At 37.2% G+C, this 16,294-nt stretch overlaps 2 long non-coding RNA genes across 2 annotated transcripts in view; one reads left to right on the forward strand and one right to left on the reverse strand.

Annotated features, from left to right (window-relative positions):
- Window positions 1–1,675: 1,675 nt before the first annotated feature.
- LOC138820151 (uncharacterized) lies at window positions 1,676–14,787 on the forward strand. The gene is made up of 4 exons (XR_011369735.1): window positions 1,676–1,771; window positions 13,610–13,736; window positions 14,076–14,142; window positions 14,349–14,787. It is a non-coding gene; the product is annotated as an uncharacterized lncRNA (long non-coding RNA).
- Window positions 13,585–16,294, reverse strand: part of LOC138820152 (uncharacterized) — an 82,892-nt gene continuing 80,182 nt past the window's right edge. The window contains exons 2-3 of the long non-coding RNA XR_011369736.1: window positions 14,591–14,632; window positions 13,585–13,720 (exon numbers count right to left, since the gene is read on the reverse strand). This is a non-coding gene — a long non-coding RNA (uncharacterized lncRNA). The remainder of the gene's footprint in view (window positions 13,721–14,590; window positions 14,633–16,294) is intronic.

A 16,294-nucleotide genomic window follows, 5' to 3' on the forward strand; every position in this document is an offset into this window, starting at 1 on the left:
TGCAATTAGGGTTATGGTTATTCTTAATGTTCCAGTTAAGATTAAGTTTAGGGTTAGAAAATGACTAAGATATTGGAAAAAAATTGAAACATATTTTTGGAAAGCTTATTTGAATCAAGTTAGGATGAGTGAAAACAAGTTTACTTGTGTTAGTGTTAGTATTGACATATAATTTGGATTATCATTAGGGTCAGTATTTTGTTCTGAGTATGAATAGTGTTATGAATAGTAAAGTTTTTAGTATAATATTAAGTTTTCACTAACAAGTGGAAGCAAAAATATGAGATTAAACAGTAACTAGACCATTATCATTATATTTATTTCTCAGTGATCATTCTTGTAATGATTAATGAGAGTTTTCCAGCCAGGTTTAGGTTGAGAGTTAGAGTTAATTAATGGACTAGATGGTAAGGAAATCTGATATTGTTTTAGGGCACAGGGGTTCAGGAAAAGGTAGGATCATTGGAAACTACAGTATTTTTCCTGATTAGAGAATGTGAGGACAACTAAAATAATGGTTCATGTTAGGGAACAAGATAACTTCAGAGGAAGAGTCAGAAAATTTGTGGGAATTAGGGCAAACAAACTCATTTCCAGAGTGCAAACTGGAGTATTCATTAGAATGAATAAAAACTAGAGTATTTTTCTTAAACATTAGAATTGGACTATCATTAGTGTGAAAGTTAGGTTTTAGTTCCAGCTGGAGTTAGTGTTAGCATTAGGGAAATGGAAAGTTTAGGGTCCAACTCAAAGTAAATCTTCGAATAACAAGTCTAGTTAGAATTAGGATGAATGTGAAATAAGAAACTGCTAATAATATTAAGATTAGGGTATGGTTATTGTGAGGGTTAGCTTCAATATTCCAGTTAGGGTTATGGTTACAAAAATGGCAAGATAATGAGTAAAACTAAAAAGTATTTTTAGAAGGATGAGTTAAATCAAAGTTAGGATGAATAAAAACTAATGTATTTTTATGACCTTTAGAATCCAAAGGCTATTAGTTCTAGGGCTTGGGTTGCTTTTCTAGTTCAGGTTAGACTTAGGCTTAGGGAAGGGTAAGCTTTCAGGTAAAACTGAGTTTTCTGCTAACACTTTCAAGTAAAATAAGTGTGAAATTTAAAGAAAACTACAGAGTTTTCTTAAGTTTATTATTAAGGGTTCAATAGGGTTAAATTTAGAGTTAGGTTTCTAGTAATGTTTAGATATATAGTTAGGGTTAAGAACTAGAGTAGATTTTAAGTAAACCTGAAACTTCTTTTTGGAGATAGAGGAGTTCATTAAAAGTTAAGATTAGTGGAAACTACAGAAGTTTTCATGATATGAAGATTTGAGGTTAATGATTAATAATAGGGAACGATTTCAGAGTCCAAGTCAGGGAATCTGTAGTATTTGGAGCAAAGTCCAAATCATTTCAAAGACAATGAGTATCTGTTAGGATATATTTTCCATTAATTTTAAGATTGGGTTACTATTATCATCAAGGTTACTCTTAGGGTTCTGTCCAAGATTTGAGTTAGGATTAGGGAAATGGAAGATTGAGAACTTGAGTGACTTACTTCCCCTGTGTTTGTATATGCACTATTCTAAGGCGTGAACTTTAGGATTGGGTTCTGCCTCTGAGCTTTTTGCTGTAGGCCAGCATTCTACCACTTGAACCATGAGTCCACTTCCAGCTTTCTTTGGCAGTGTGTTGGAGATGAGAAACTCACAGACGTTCCTATCTAAGCTGACATTCAACTGAGATCCCCAGATCTCTGCCTTTTGATTAAAGGTAAGATTAAAGGCATGAGTTACCAGTGCCCAGGAAAGTGCCTGAATTTTACTGATTGTTTGTACTTTTGTTCGAGATTGAGACTTGAATTCATTATCTGACAGCTTTGCTCACTAAGTAGCATTTTGCCACTTGAGCCATATCTCCAAAATGATTACTATAAATAACTGAAAATCATTAAATTTTCTTCAGGTGATATGTATCATTAGTGTTGTTCTAAAACTTATCCTAACAAAAAAAACTTATAGACCCTGGAGTTGATCAGAGCAAATTTTCATTCTTTGCTTCTAATTGCATAACAGTTTAGGGACATGATTTTTTAATTATTATTTTAAGTAGAAAGAAATTTTAAGCAGTAAGAAATTATCATTAAACAAAGCATTTTATGCGTACAATATACCTTGATTAGTGCCAACCCTTTCAATGTTCTCATCCATCCTTCCTCTATGCACTTCTTCCTTCACTCTTCTTAATATTGTAGGATGTTTATTGGATTCCTTTCTGCATTTTCCCCCTTTTCTCCTGGTCATTCATCTACCTTTTAACCCTTCACCCCTCATTTGACTACCCACTTCCATATGATCCAGCAACTCTACTCCAGGCATTTACCTGAAAGATTACAAACCAGGATATAGTAAAGGTTTCATCCAGACCATTCTTATTGAATATGCCCAGATAACCTTCAACAGAAAAAAAATCAAGAAAATGTAATACACACACACACACACACACACACACACACACACACACACACACACAGAGGAAATTCTACTTACCCATAAGAAAGAATATTTTAACATTTGTATCTCACATTTCTAATTTCATCTGCCTAGTATCCCACTGTTGTCCTACTGTCCCTGTACTGCAGTAACTGAAACATGCAAACTGGTGTAAAAGATTTTCAGGGTTATGGGCTAGCCATAATTTCCTGAATATGAGTTCTTTGCTCATTCTCTTTGTCTATTCATGCATTTGAATAGTGATTATACAGATTCATTTGTACCATTTGCTACACAGAATAGAGATGAACCACTTGTATGTATGTATGTATATATACATACATATAAATACATATACATATATGTATGTATATATACATATATATACATACATACTTGGATATACATATATACATGGACATATGCACACATATGGATATATATTAAATACTTGAGTACATTTCATGTTTTCAAGAATTACAGAGCTAACAAAAATCACATGTATTTTCCTTTTCAATTTTTTCAAAATCTAAATAACTTTGTCTCTTTTGAATACCTAATTTTAAAGAGAATGTCATCATCTCTGATCTGTCAGGCTCCTTGAAATTAGATGTTCAAATAGGCTAAAATTATTTAGGCTTTTTGGTGGAAGGGTTCTATTCAGGGGTTCCCTGTTTGCTAGATAGGACTCTGGTTGAATAGCATCAAGAAGCTCAACTACTTTTACCATACTTCTAGTCCATTTAATTACTTGAGGTCTTGAACTTTTTGCCCGGGTCTGATCTTAGATTGACTGAGACTTTGCTACCTATGCCTCCCACCTAATTAGCTAGGAATACAGATGTGAACCACTATGGAAAGCTCATTCGTTAGGATGGCCGTCTTGGCAGTTTTTTCTCTGGCCTGGCCTCAGACCATGATCCTTGTCATCTCTGCTTCCCAATCAGCGGGAATTACATATGTGGGCTGCTATACTTGGTGTACATGACACCTTCTGTTTTATAAAAGAGGTTTTTACTGTAAAAATATGGTATAGAGGGGTTATAGTTACATGAGCAAGGTAATGAGTACATTTTCTATGAGGTATTGTACCTCCTCCTTTGTTTTTCCCCTACCCTTTCTTCCTCCCACCTCCACAACTACACACCCCCCTCTCCTCCCTTCCCTGCTTCCCCACCCATATTGTAAAGATTCTTTTTCAACATAGTGTCTTGTGCATCTCATTGTTACAACGGGTCAGCCTGCCCTATTTAAACATTTTGTTTTTTCCCTTGCCCTACCCAAGTTAGAGAAATGGTGTATACAAGATGCAGGGCACATACATTAAATACAGTGAAAAAAGGAGTTATACCTTGGTGGGGGAAAATACAAAAACAAAAACAAAAAGAAATCACATGGTAAATTATAAAGCCTATCTTGGGATTCACTTCGCTTAACATCATCTTATCTGTTGGTATGTACATAGCTTTTGAACTCTTATGCGTGTCCCAGATATACACTAGTTATTCCAAATAAGGGAAACCATGGGACCTATGTTTCTTTTGTCTGACTTACTTTACTTAATATAATTTTTTCCAAGACTCCACTTAGAGCTCCCCTATACCCCAGCAATCCCACTTTTGGGCATTTACCAAATGATAACACACAAGTCCATACTAAGCTACCGGCACAACTATGTTTATTGCAGCATTATTTACCATAGCTAAGATATGGAACCAACCCAGATGCCTCTCAGTAGATGAATGGATCAAGAAAATGTGATACACACACAAACACTGGAATTCTATGCCTCCATCAGAGAGAATGAAATCGCCCCATTTGCTAGGAAATGGAAAGATGGGGAAACAATTTTATTAAGTGAAATAAGCGAGGCTCCAATAACCATAGGTCCCATGGTTAACCTCACTTTCAGAAAGTAGTACATGGTACCATATAACCTTATAAGAGAATGTTATGTGAAATAAGATAGGGACACAAATGATTGTTTTTATTCCATGAGATTCTTATCTCTATGTTATCCCCCAAATAAAATTCGAAGGAGAGCTGTGGTTGAAATACAGAGCACCACCCTTGAGGGAAAAAGCTTAAGTGAGAAGGTAAGGTCCTGAGTTTAAACCATAATATCAGCACTAAAAAAAGTGATTTCTTTTCCTGGAGGTTTTTATTAAATTGCTCAGAATATAATCAACGTTGTATTTATGTTTAGCATTATTATTAAAATCATGTTACAATTATTGATGTTATTTTCTTAAATTTAACTTACACATTAATATCCAATACTGATAAGAGATGATTACTGTTTCACAAGTTTTTATGTCAGCTGAATATATGGATGAGAGGTGTATACAAGGAATTTGGGCTGAAAATAGATGTTTGAAAGCTCTTCACATAAGTAAATGATTGCTGAAGAAGATGTGGACAATTATGAAATAAACCAAAGAAATTAGCAAGGAAAGATAAGGTATGATTCTGGAAAGCACACAATTTTGGAAGAAAAAAACACAAGGAAAATAAGTAACTTTTGGTAATAACGTTGTAACCCACCTACTCATTTGATTCCTTATTTCTAGTGGAAGGCATTTCACTTAACTTCATTTTACAAAATTAAACATGATTGACATTTAATATTAACTGGCCTCTGTCTCAGGTAAGCAAAAAGCCAGGTGCCAGGGGCTCAGGCCTATAAACCTAGCTACTCAGAGGGCTGAGATCTCTAGATCCTAGTTCAAAGCCAGGTTGGAGAGGAAAGTTGGTGAGACTTTTCTGTGCAACTAATCACGAGAAAACTGGAAGTGGCACTGTGGCTCAAACTGGCAACCCAATCTTGAGTAGTAAATCTCAGAGACAGAACCCAGGCCCTGAGTTCAAGCTCTCTGAAATTATTCTTAAAATACTTGTTATCAGGATTTCTTTAACTTGTTTAGAAGAATGTTTTAAACTTAGGGATTTTTAATTTCATGTTGTCAGCATTGATTTTTAAGATGTGCAGGGAAAAAATTATTTATAGTCAGAAAGGGTTTGTATTGTTTTGTATTACACATTGCCTCTACATCGAGAGATCAGCTGGAAAGCAGATGGCCAAATCCTGGCTGTTGGCAATGAAGATGGATACGTATTTCTTTTAGCAAAGAAAAAAACTTATGAATTGGTAGCCTTTATATATAACACCTTAATAGTAACAATAAAATTAATATTATTACTATTACTATTTTTTGTCAGTTGTGGAGCTTGAACTCTAGGCCTGGGCATCGTATCTCAACTCTTCAGCTCAAGACTAGCACTCTACCACTTAAGCAACAGTGCCACTTCACATTTTCTGAACCTTTAGTTGGATATAAAGGTCTCACAGACTTTGCTGCCCTGGCTGGATTCGAACAGTTCTCAGTCTCCTTAGTAGCTAGGCCTGGCAGTAAAATTATTTTGAAAAAGAACAAACCCACGATTGTATACTTAAAAAAATCACAGTTTGGCAAGTGTATCTATAACATTGTTGTATCAATTAACTATAGGCACCAATCATTTTTACATCTCACTATGTTCTTTCCAATGCCAGATAATATTTCATTAATTTATTTTAATTTTTCCTAACAAAGTTCAGTATGAATTCCCAACAGCACTATTTTCTAGTGAGTATAAAAATTCTTCAACATATTTATTTCAACAAACAGCATTTTGCACTTGTTTTTTTTTTTAAATTTTGCCAGAGCTGGGGCTTGAAATCAGGGCCTGTGCACTCTTCCTAAATTTCTTTTGCTCAAGGCTAGCACACTACCAATTGAGCCACAGCACCACTTCCAGTTTTTCTGCTTACGACATACTGAGGAATCAAATCAAGTGCTTCTTGCATGTAAGGCCAGCACTCTACCACTAAAAATACTCCCAGTCACTGGGTCTTTTGTTGTTGTTGTTTTAAGATAGCATTTTACTATATGTCCTTCTGATTGCCTAAAACTTAGGCTGGCCTCAAGCTAACTTCTAAATCAGCCTCCCAAGTTCGGAGATTACAAACATTGACCACTATATTCAGCTCATGATTCTTTGTGAGAGAATACTCTTTTCAGATATAGAAAGTTATTCGGTCTTCCTTTGGATGGTTTTTGCATTCAGCAATTTTAATCACATTTCTTGTCCTGGTATGTTTCCTCTTCTAGATGAATAGAAATATTTCAGGTTCTTAACTTGAAGCTGATCCCTACTATCCAACAACATCACATTCTGGTGAATAGCACCAGCTAGCCTCATGAGCATAGCAGCCAGCTGGAGCTCAGCTATCTGATGGCTTTGGGCTCCAATAATGTAATTATTTCTGTGCACAGACTGAAAACTGTCATAGGTAATTTTGATTTATTCCATTCTGTTCTCAGCTACTTGCCATTCTCAGCTTTGTATGTTTTAAATTCTGTTAAACGTTAATGACTATTTCCAGTCACTCTCAAATGTAACATATATGTATTACTTTAAAATTCATTCAAACAGGCAAAAATATTAACGTAGTTGATTTCCACCAGTGGCTCATATTTTAAAACCTATCTACTTTAGAGGTCAAAAACTGAGGATTCAGGTTTAAAGCAGCCCATGCAGAAAATCTGAGATATTTCTCCAATTAAGAAAACAAAATCCAGAAGTGGAGATGTGGATCAAGTGGTAGAGTGTCATCTTTGAGCAAAAAGACCAAGCAAGAATAATACATTTAATTCTAACTCCAATATTACTCATGGAAAACACACAGACACAGAAAGACAGACAGACAGACAGACAGACAGACAGACAGACACACACACACACACACACACACACACACACACACACACACACACACACACACACACATATACAATCTACATTTTCCTAGATTCCCCTTCCTGAGCAGTATACAATGCCATTAACTTAATGTATGTTTTCTCCAAATTATTTTGGTAGGGATTAGACTACATTTGTATTTATGATAATATTTGTTTTGTACTTTTTGTTTTACAATTTTGTGTACTTATGTGAGAGAACAGTGTTTTGTGAAGACTAAACAGAAATCAATGTGTCAGTAAATAAGTAGGTGACAGGTAGACTGAAAGATGCAGATAAAAGCACTTGAAATTTTATTTCTACAAGTTTAAATATATATGCATATGTATGTATTTAAAATTTCTGCCAAGATTTTATTTTTATTAATAATGATCTATTCGTTACATTATATAAATTTAACATATTGTATGTTTCATAGTAGATTAATATTTATAGAATTTCTTTCCTTTGGAGACCAGGTTTTGCAGCATAGACCAGGCTTTCCTCACCTGCTTATTCTCCTGTGTCAGGTTCCTGAGTATTGGCTGGTATTACCATGTGGTAGGATAGTACCATATCCAGTTATATTATTTACATTTTGTACAGTAGAATATTACTGTGAACAGCTTTAAGCCAAATATCTTCATGAGTATGAATGAATTTCTTGCTAATATGTTATAAATAGAGTTACTGAGTGAAGGCAATTATAGTAGGCTTGCCTGTACTCCCAGTACCCAGGAGGATTGTAAGTTTAGGAGCAGCCTGTGCTACACAGAAGTCCCTTTTAAAACAGAAAAAATCAGGTGAGCTTGGAAAAGGAAATATATTGTTAAGCAGGGTGATAGGAACACAAACAATTTAGTGTGTGTGTGTGCTTGTGCATGTGTGTGTGCTTGTGCTGGTCCTAGGGCTTGAACTCATTCCCTTGGCACTGTTCCTGAGGCTTATGCTCCAGTATAGCACTCTACCACTTGAACCAAACTCCACCTCAATCTTTTTTAGAGATCATTGGAGATGAATCTGATCCAGTTTCCTCCAGACTTAAAACCTTGATCCTCTTTTCTCAGCCTCTTTTGTAAGTAGGATTACAGGCATGTTGTATTACTCTTAAGTAATATAGTAAACATCATGCCAGTTTTTACTCCTTCCAGCAATGTTTGAGTGTTGCACACACACCAAAGATAAAACCGCTCCATGTTTGATGACAACCAGATCTCATAATGCTGTGAGGTACGTATTGTTATGCTCATTTTACCTGTAAAGAATTTGAGATCCAGAGAGTTTCAATAATTTTGAGCCCCCATCTAGTATACAGTGGAGCATGTATTCAATTCCAACTAGTTCTGTTTATTTCAGAAAACGTGGAGTCATCAAGTGGTCTAGTAAACATGTGTTCTAGTGAGTACTGCTCTTTGCAAGTACAGTTCTGTGCCTGACAGATTACCTTTCTCTTTCTTTAACTGCACCCCTTTTCATAAGCAAAGGAAAGCACAAGTGATAAGAAGAACCATTTTTGAAGGAGAAATTGATAAGGGGGTTGACCTTGGTATCACATACATATTAGTCTGACCTCCCATTTGAGTTATGGCTCCAGCACTACATTTCTGTTTTTTCTTTTGTATTGTTATTATAAATGTGAATTACACTGAGGTTACAGGCATATAAGTCAGGTATGGATATATTTCTTTTTGAAAGGTCAGTCCTTCCCTTGCTCTCTCAATTTTTCTCACAGGTTTGGTTTTTTTTAACTTCCTTCTTCTTCTTCTTCATCATCATCTACTTCTATCATTATTATTATTATTATTATTATTATTATTATTATTATTATTATTATTATTATTGTGCTGTAGAGGTTTTAGTTACAATCGTGTGGTAAGGATTACATTTCTTTTTTCTTGTTTTTGTTTTAGTCAGTAATGAGGCTTGAATCCAGGGCCTGGACACTTTCTCTGAGCTCTTTTGCTGAATAATGGCACTCATATTGCGCCACAGCTCTAATTCCCTGAGTGCATTTTTTTGGACAATTTTACCCTTTCACTTTATCTCTTTTTCTGTTTTCCCATTCTTCCCCCAAAACAAATTTCATAGGTAATTTTCAACATAGTACCAATTGAATACCAGTGTTGCACGTGTTCATTCTTTGTCCCTCCTTTTCTATGACCCCTTTAACTTCTGAAAAAAATGACAAAAAGGAAAGAAAATATATATCATCTTGTTTCTGTTTCCTGGTCACTGGTTATTTTTGAGAATGTGTGTGTGTGTGTGTGTGTGTGTGTGTGTGTGTGTGTGTGTGTGTGTGAATACTGGGGCTTGAATTCAGGGAGCTGACATTTAGCTTTTTTAATCAAGGTTGACAGTTTAAGACTTGAACCAAACTTCCATGTCTTGATTTTGAATGTTTAATTAAAGATCAAAGTTTCACTGGATTTCCTAACTAGTCTAACTTCAATTCACTTTCCTTAGATCTCAGGTTTCTAACTAGCTAGAATTACAGGTGTGAGCCACCAGTGGTACTTGGCCTACCTTCTTTTTGTTAAGTAGTTGAAATGTAAAAGACAGTTGCAACCATAGTAAAAAAGAAATCAATTTAACTTTCCCAGCTTCATTAATTTTTAATATTTTGTCACATTTGATACATACAGAAAAACATTTTTTGTAAATGCTCCTGCAATTTGGTTTTCATATCAGATTTTTCGTCATGATGAACTTGATTTTTATAGCTTTTCACTTACTAAATATTGATGAGAATATGTTCAGAGGGCATTGATGACCTTTTGTTGGCTTTCATGCAGAAATGTTGCAAGCTAACACTTGATAAATTTGTGTGCAAGACCCCGATGATATATCCACATTCTTAGCCAGAATACAGTAGTGCCTGTTACAAATCATCTATATCTGACAAACCCTCACTCAGGCCTTGTTACCACCTTCATGAATGTCCTCTTAGTGTGCAATACTGACTCTCCAATGACCATGACAGAGCCCTGCTGCACGTTCTCATGACACAGCCAAGGTCACCAGTCAGGCGTGGCACCTACAGTATGATGGGAGACTGGTGACTGTTCCTATGGTTGAACGACACAGGAAATGTTAGGTCCTTAAGCTGTCATCAGTCCCCAGGGTTCTTCATGAGTATTCGATCCTAAGATTTAAGGAGACATCAAACTCTCCCTTCCTTGTGCAAGTTGTGGACAAGTTTTTCTTCTGGGGCTGTCATCTTCTGTGGAAAGATATGATCTGAGCTCTATAAGCCATTTTGTTTATTCTAGGCCCTTAGGGTAAGTCTGGCATGTATACTTAGACAAAAAGAAATGTAGTGATAAAAAATAGGAGACAACATTTTTCCTAGTCTATTTATTACTCAAATAGGTTTTCAGATTCTACCAATAATTCTTATTAGTAAGAAGCACTATCTCAAAAATAATCAGTGACCAGGAAACAGAAACAAGATGATATTTATTTTCTTTCATTTTTTTCATTTTTTTTACATTTATCTCTCTTTCAGAAGTTTAAGGGGGGCTGGGAAGGTGGCTCAGTGGTAGAGCGCTTACCTTGCATGCTCGAGGCCCTGGGTTCGATTCTTCAGCACCACATAAGAAAAAAGAAAAAAGCCGGAAGTGGCGCTGTGGCTCAAGCAGTAGAGCGATAACCTTGAGCTGAAGAGCTGAGGGACAGCGCCCAGGCCCAGAGTTCAGGCCCCATGATCGGACCCAAAAAAAAAAAAGAAGTTAAAGGTGTCATTGAAAAGGAGGGACAAAGAATGAACATGTGCAACATTGAAACTTTGATCTCTAATTAACCATTCAAAATCAAGACATGGAAATTTGGTTCAAGTCGTAGACTGTTACCCTTGATTAAAAAAAGGTAAAGGTCATCTCCCTGAGTTCAAGCCCCAGTATTCACACACACACACACACACACACACACACACACACACACACACACACACACACAGACACACACAGAGAGAGACACACACACACACACACACACACACACACACACACACACACAAACACACACACACACACTAGTCCTTAGTGCTCAGGATCCTGACATGGAGATCAGCCTTTTCCAGCTCAATTTATCCTAGTTCTGGTAAGGACAGCTATTTAAGCTGAAGTTTGGTGGATAATAGTCATTCCTTCTCATTCTTTTTGCCTGTTGGTGTTGTTGAGTCCACTTCAGGGCAAAATCAGTGCCTGACACCTACTTGCTGCCATGGCAAAGTTGGCTGTGACATCCTAGATGTTATGGCCATTTTATTGTGAAGCCGTGTGAGGACACCCAACCCCACACAATTTTCCCCAAGGTATGTGTCTCCTTTGCCCAGAAGTGCATTCAACAATTCAGCAACCAAAATATCACCCAGTTCCTGATAAACTCAGAGTATGTTTCTATTTCCTTTAAAACAATTCGTTATGCCTTTGATAATTTGTCATTGAATTACTGAAACAGAGTATATAATTTTATGTATTTGTAAGTCTTTGACCATCTTTCTTTAGCTCTTGTCATATTTCTATGTGTTTGCAGCTTGCGAAGGGAAAAAGATTTAATTCAATATAGTCAGACTATCGTTCAGAAAGATATTTTTAGAACCTTGTGGAGAGAATGACAACTTTCCATCTGGTGTTCTAAAGATGGCCTTCTTGGTACAGGAACTGAGTACACAGTCAAGATAAGAAGCTTGTCCTGATTTCTACTGACTTTCCTCTGTGGTCAGGGAGTTTGATCCCATGGCATATGTTTGTTTGCTACACTGGAGGGCCCATGCCTCCTCTGAAAAATCTAGGGCTTGGGGATAAGAGATACTAAAAATCAAAACCGAGCTTCCTACATCAGTAGGATTACAGGTTTGAGTCTCATGTACTCAACTTTTTTATACATACTAAACTCAGTTTCATTATATTCACTTTCATTATATTCACTTCATAGACAGATATATACAAATATATGTATATAATATTTATTTATACTCAGTGTTATATCTAGAAACACACAAATATATATTCATATAATTATAATCAAATTATATCACTACTTTCTCCAATAACATTTACACTAATGTTTTGTGCAAAAAACACGCAATTCTAAAATTTTAAATGCCTTTTTACTTTGAAAAATCATATTGAATCTTATATATTACATAATATACTATGTAGAACATAAAGAATATAACATGTATTTACATATAACTGATTTAATTGTGGAAATTTTTCCTGATTTTGTGTTTGTTCATCTATGTAAGCCTTCTTTCTTCTATTGATGATGGCTTTTACTTTCCAGTATACATATCTCCTATATATTGTGTCAAATATTTTCAGCCCAAAGTAGACTTTTTATATTATTGGAGCCAAATTTTCCTTCCATATTTGCTCAAGGCAAATGAATGCAATGAAAATGTATACAGATTTGAACTCATTGTTGGAAGAGAGTCCCACTTAACGCTATAAGTATTGTGGTATTTGTCCCAATTGACAGAATAGCTTTCTAGGACATCTGATCTGCTATGTCCTAGACCTTTTGTAGCCACCTTATCACCCCATACAGGCATGGCCTGGCTTCCTTCTCACTCTTGTTGCATTTAACAGCTCCCATTATATCCAGTAGGCTCTCTTCTACAGCCCCCTGTCACTCTGCTTCCCCGCCTCCAGAACAGGTATGCACGATTCTTCAGTTTGTAGGTTTAAAAAGAAATATATTTAGGATTCATGAATTCTAGAATATGTCAAAAATATTTACATATTAATAAAGTTAGAAAAATAAATAGAATGAACCTTTTACAAAAATCAGAAAAAAAAAGAAAAATAAGGATTTTCTTAGGAAGGGGAGAAGGAATCTCAAAATCTAGATTGGCCTCTAAGTTGCCTTCAGACAGAAATTCTGCCTCAGAGTCTTCAAAGGGATCTACTTCCTCAATAAAGACAGGATTTTCTTCCTGAGTCCAGGGAGGGACAGATTCTAATTTATCAACTGGAAATTGGATCCCTTGCAAGAAGAGAGATTGGTCTGGGTATTCTGTGAGGAAAGATTCCCTTTCCTCAACTGAATCTAGATTTTGGACCTCACTTATTGGTTTTCCTAAACATAGACTGGAGTCATTTTCCATTAGCACATATTTAACCATCACACCAAGAAGTGTTTTTTTGTTGACTGATTTAGAGCTGATCTAGCTGGATTGTGAACATCAATGGAAGACATTCTGTATCGTCTTCTTCCTTGGTGGTATGTGTAGATACACCTGCATCACATGTGGGGTTCAGAATCAGTGGGATGTCCACAGGACTCAAAACCTACTTTGGCCTTTCTACAAATTGAAAAACACACTCTACCTTCACAGGATTTCTGGAGATCAGCGATGGCTTCCAATCTCCATCAGTCACCATAGACGACATCACTGATGGGTTCTTTACCTGGAGTTCTGCAGAAGCTTTTCTACGGTGATGCAAACCTGAGAATGAAAATAGGTACAGGAGTCTTTGAGTAGACCCTCGTAGTTAAGGTGTCACTAAACTTCCAAGATGATCTAATAGGAGAAGCAGTAGGATTTGAGTTGGGACTGAACACTGATGAGGAGGTAGGCTTTTTCTAATGAGTGGCTACTTCCAAGTTCTTTCAAAAGGAGAACAGACATTACCTGGCAAAGAATATCCATAAAAGGAAATTTTGCCAAGCTGGGGAGTACTAAGGGCTCTTGGCCAATCAGAAACATCCCTAGAGACTCAGGTTCCATCCCTACTCACAAGCTCTGGGGCATCTAAACAAGGACTTCTTCCTCTTTTTCTTGGTCTCATGGGTTCCTCCAGCTGGTCCAGAAAAATATGTAAGCGGAAGAGCAGGTCTGAAGAGGCCATGATGAGGTTGACATTCTGTGTAAGTTCTTTCAGGGTGTCATTGTTCTTGGGCTCATAGAAATCATCAGGGTAGAAGTCCATCCACATGGGGAGGATCAAACAAACAACGCTGTGGGCAGATTGATTGTTGGGAAGTGGAAAGAGACTCCTGCAAGCAGGATGCTCCTCACAACCCACTTCTAGTAATTTCTCAAATATAATCCTCTAAAATTCTCCCTGTAATAGGAAGAGAAATTTTTTCCCAACTGGATCTGACTTGCTACACACAGCCCTCCCTGTCATCCATGAGAGTCCAAAAGCACAACCACAACCACAACTGTGTAATCTGCTATCCACTGATGTGCCAAGCCTCAACCCCCTGTTGAAAATCACAACTGGTGTTCAAAGAAGAAAGTTGAGTTTGATTCAGAAACCTCAAAGATACCAAGTTTTCAAGGATAGAATTCTTTGTTCCAGCGTCCACTTACTTCTTCACTTGTTCATCTTCTTCTCAGTTATGGTAGAAGTATCTGTACCAATGGGAGGAGAGAAGGAAGTTAACTCTATGCTTCTCCTTTTCTGAACTAACAGGACACACATAGGACTCGCTAAGTCCCACATGGTAATGTAAACATGACACACAAAATTGCAGATATGTATATACAACTTCATGGTAATTCTGTGAAGATGCTTATGTGCATCTGTCCAAATAAATGCACAATGGCTCATGCCTCTAATCCTACTAATCCGTAGGGTGAGATCTGAGAATCACAGTTTGAAGCCAGTCTAGTTTGTAAAAATATAAATATACTTATCTTCAATTAACCAGTCAAAGGCCAGAATTGGACCTGGGGCTCAATTGGTAGTGTGTTAGAAATGGGACAGCACTCAAGCCCCCAATTAAAGTAAAAGTTGCCTCCTTTCTTCTGTCTATATTCCTTCAAAGGCCTCAAAGATAGTGATTTCCTAGGTGAGCGTTGACGTTGGGTGCCACTTGCTCCTTCCTTAAATCCTAGTCTCTCAGCAAGCAAATTACTAAGGCTCCACTAGCTTATGAAGCACATGAAATATTCTGGCAGCCCAGTCCTAAGGAATTAGCCAAAGACTGCACTTCTTTGTCTCAAGCCAAGCTCCTTTGACTAGACCCCAGTGAAACTGTCTCAGAGATGTACCTAGTATTCCAATATTCTGCCAGGGGGTATCATCAGCCCTGGGTTTGAAGGAGGAACACTAACTTCTTTTGTTTGTCATGGGGCTTGAACTCTGGGCTTGGGTGCTATCCCTCAGCCTTTCAGCTCAAGGGGAGCACTCTACCACTTGAGCCACAGCACCACTTCTGGTTTTCTAGTGTCTTATTGGAGAGGAGTATCATGGACTTTCCTGCCAGGGCTGGCTTTGAACCGTGAACCTCAGATCTCTGTCTCCTGAGTATCTAGGATTACAGGTGTGAGTTACTGGTGCCTGGCTTAGGAACACTAACTTTTTTGTTTGTCAGGGCTTGAACTCTGGGCCTGGGCCCTGTCCCTCAGCTCTTCAGCTCAATGCCAGCACTCTACCACTTGAGCCACAGCACCACTTCTGGCTTGTTTTCTGCTTATGTCGTGGTCAGGATTCGAACCCAGGGCCTCATGCATACAAGGCAAGCTCTCTACCACTAAGCCACCTTCCCAGCCCAGGAACACTCACTTTCAGAATATCCAGCAACTGCTCCATTGTCCTACACTCTGTGAAGTGGTGGAGGAAGTTTCCCACATAGAAGGGATCAGCTTTCTGGTAGGCAGGGACAAGGTCCATTACCAGAATTTCCAGAAAGCCTGAGTCCAGGCTCCATACATAATAAGGCACATTCAGGGTTTGGATGGACTCATTGTCACACTGAGGTGGTAAAAAAGAATGGATCTATGAAACATGGAAATGAGAGTACACTTGAAACTGAGTAATTGTAGTAGAGTGGATTGAAAAGTGCACAGCAAATATTTTCTGTCTACACATATAAAAGCACATAAGAAGAAGTTTCTAGTGTGGGCTAGGATGAGATTAAATAGGTTTACTGTCATAGTTATACCTGGCCTGAATTTCCTTGTGATTTCCTTGGTTTCTTCTTATAAAAAGTCCTGAGACATTGGATTCGTGGTTGGGCACTGATCGAATGTCTGCAGCATCGAGTGAGGCACTCACACCTCTCATGCTTG

This window comes from Dipodomys merriami, unplaced genomic scaffold (assembly GCF_024711535.1).
Source record: "Dipodomys merriami isolate MVZ:Mamm:240054 unplaced genomic scaffold, mDipMer1.0.p SCAF_840, whole genome shotgun sequence".
Lineage (NCBI taxonomy): Eukaryota > Metazoa > Chordata > Mammalia > Rodentia > Heteromyidae > Dipodomys > Dipodomys merriami.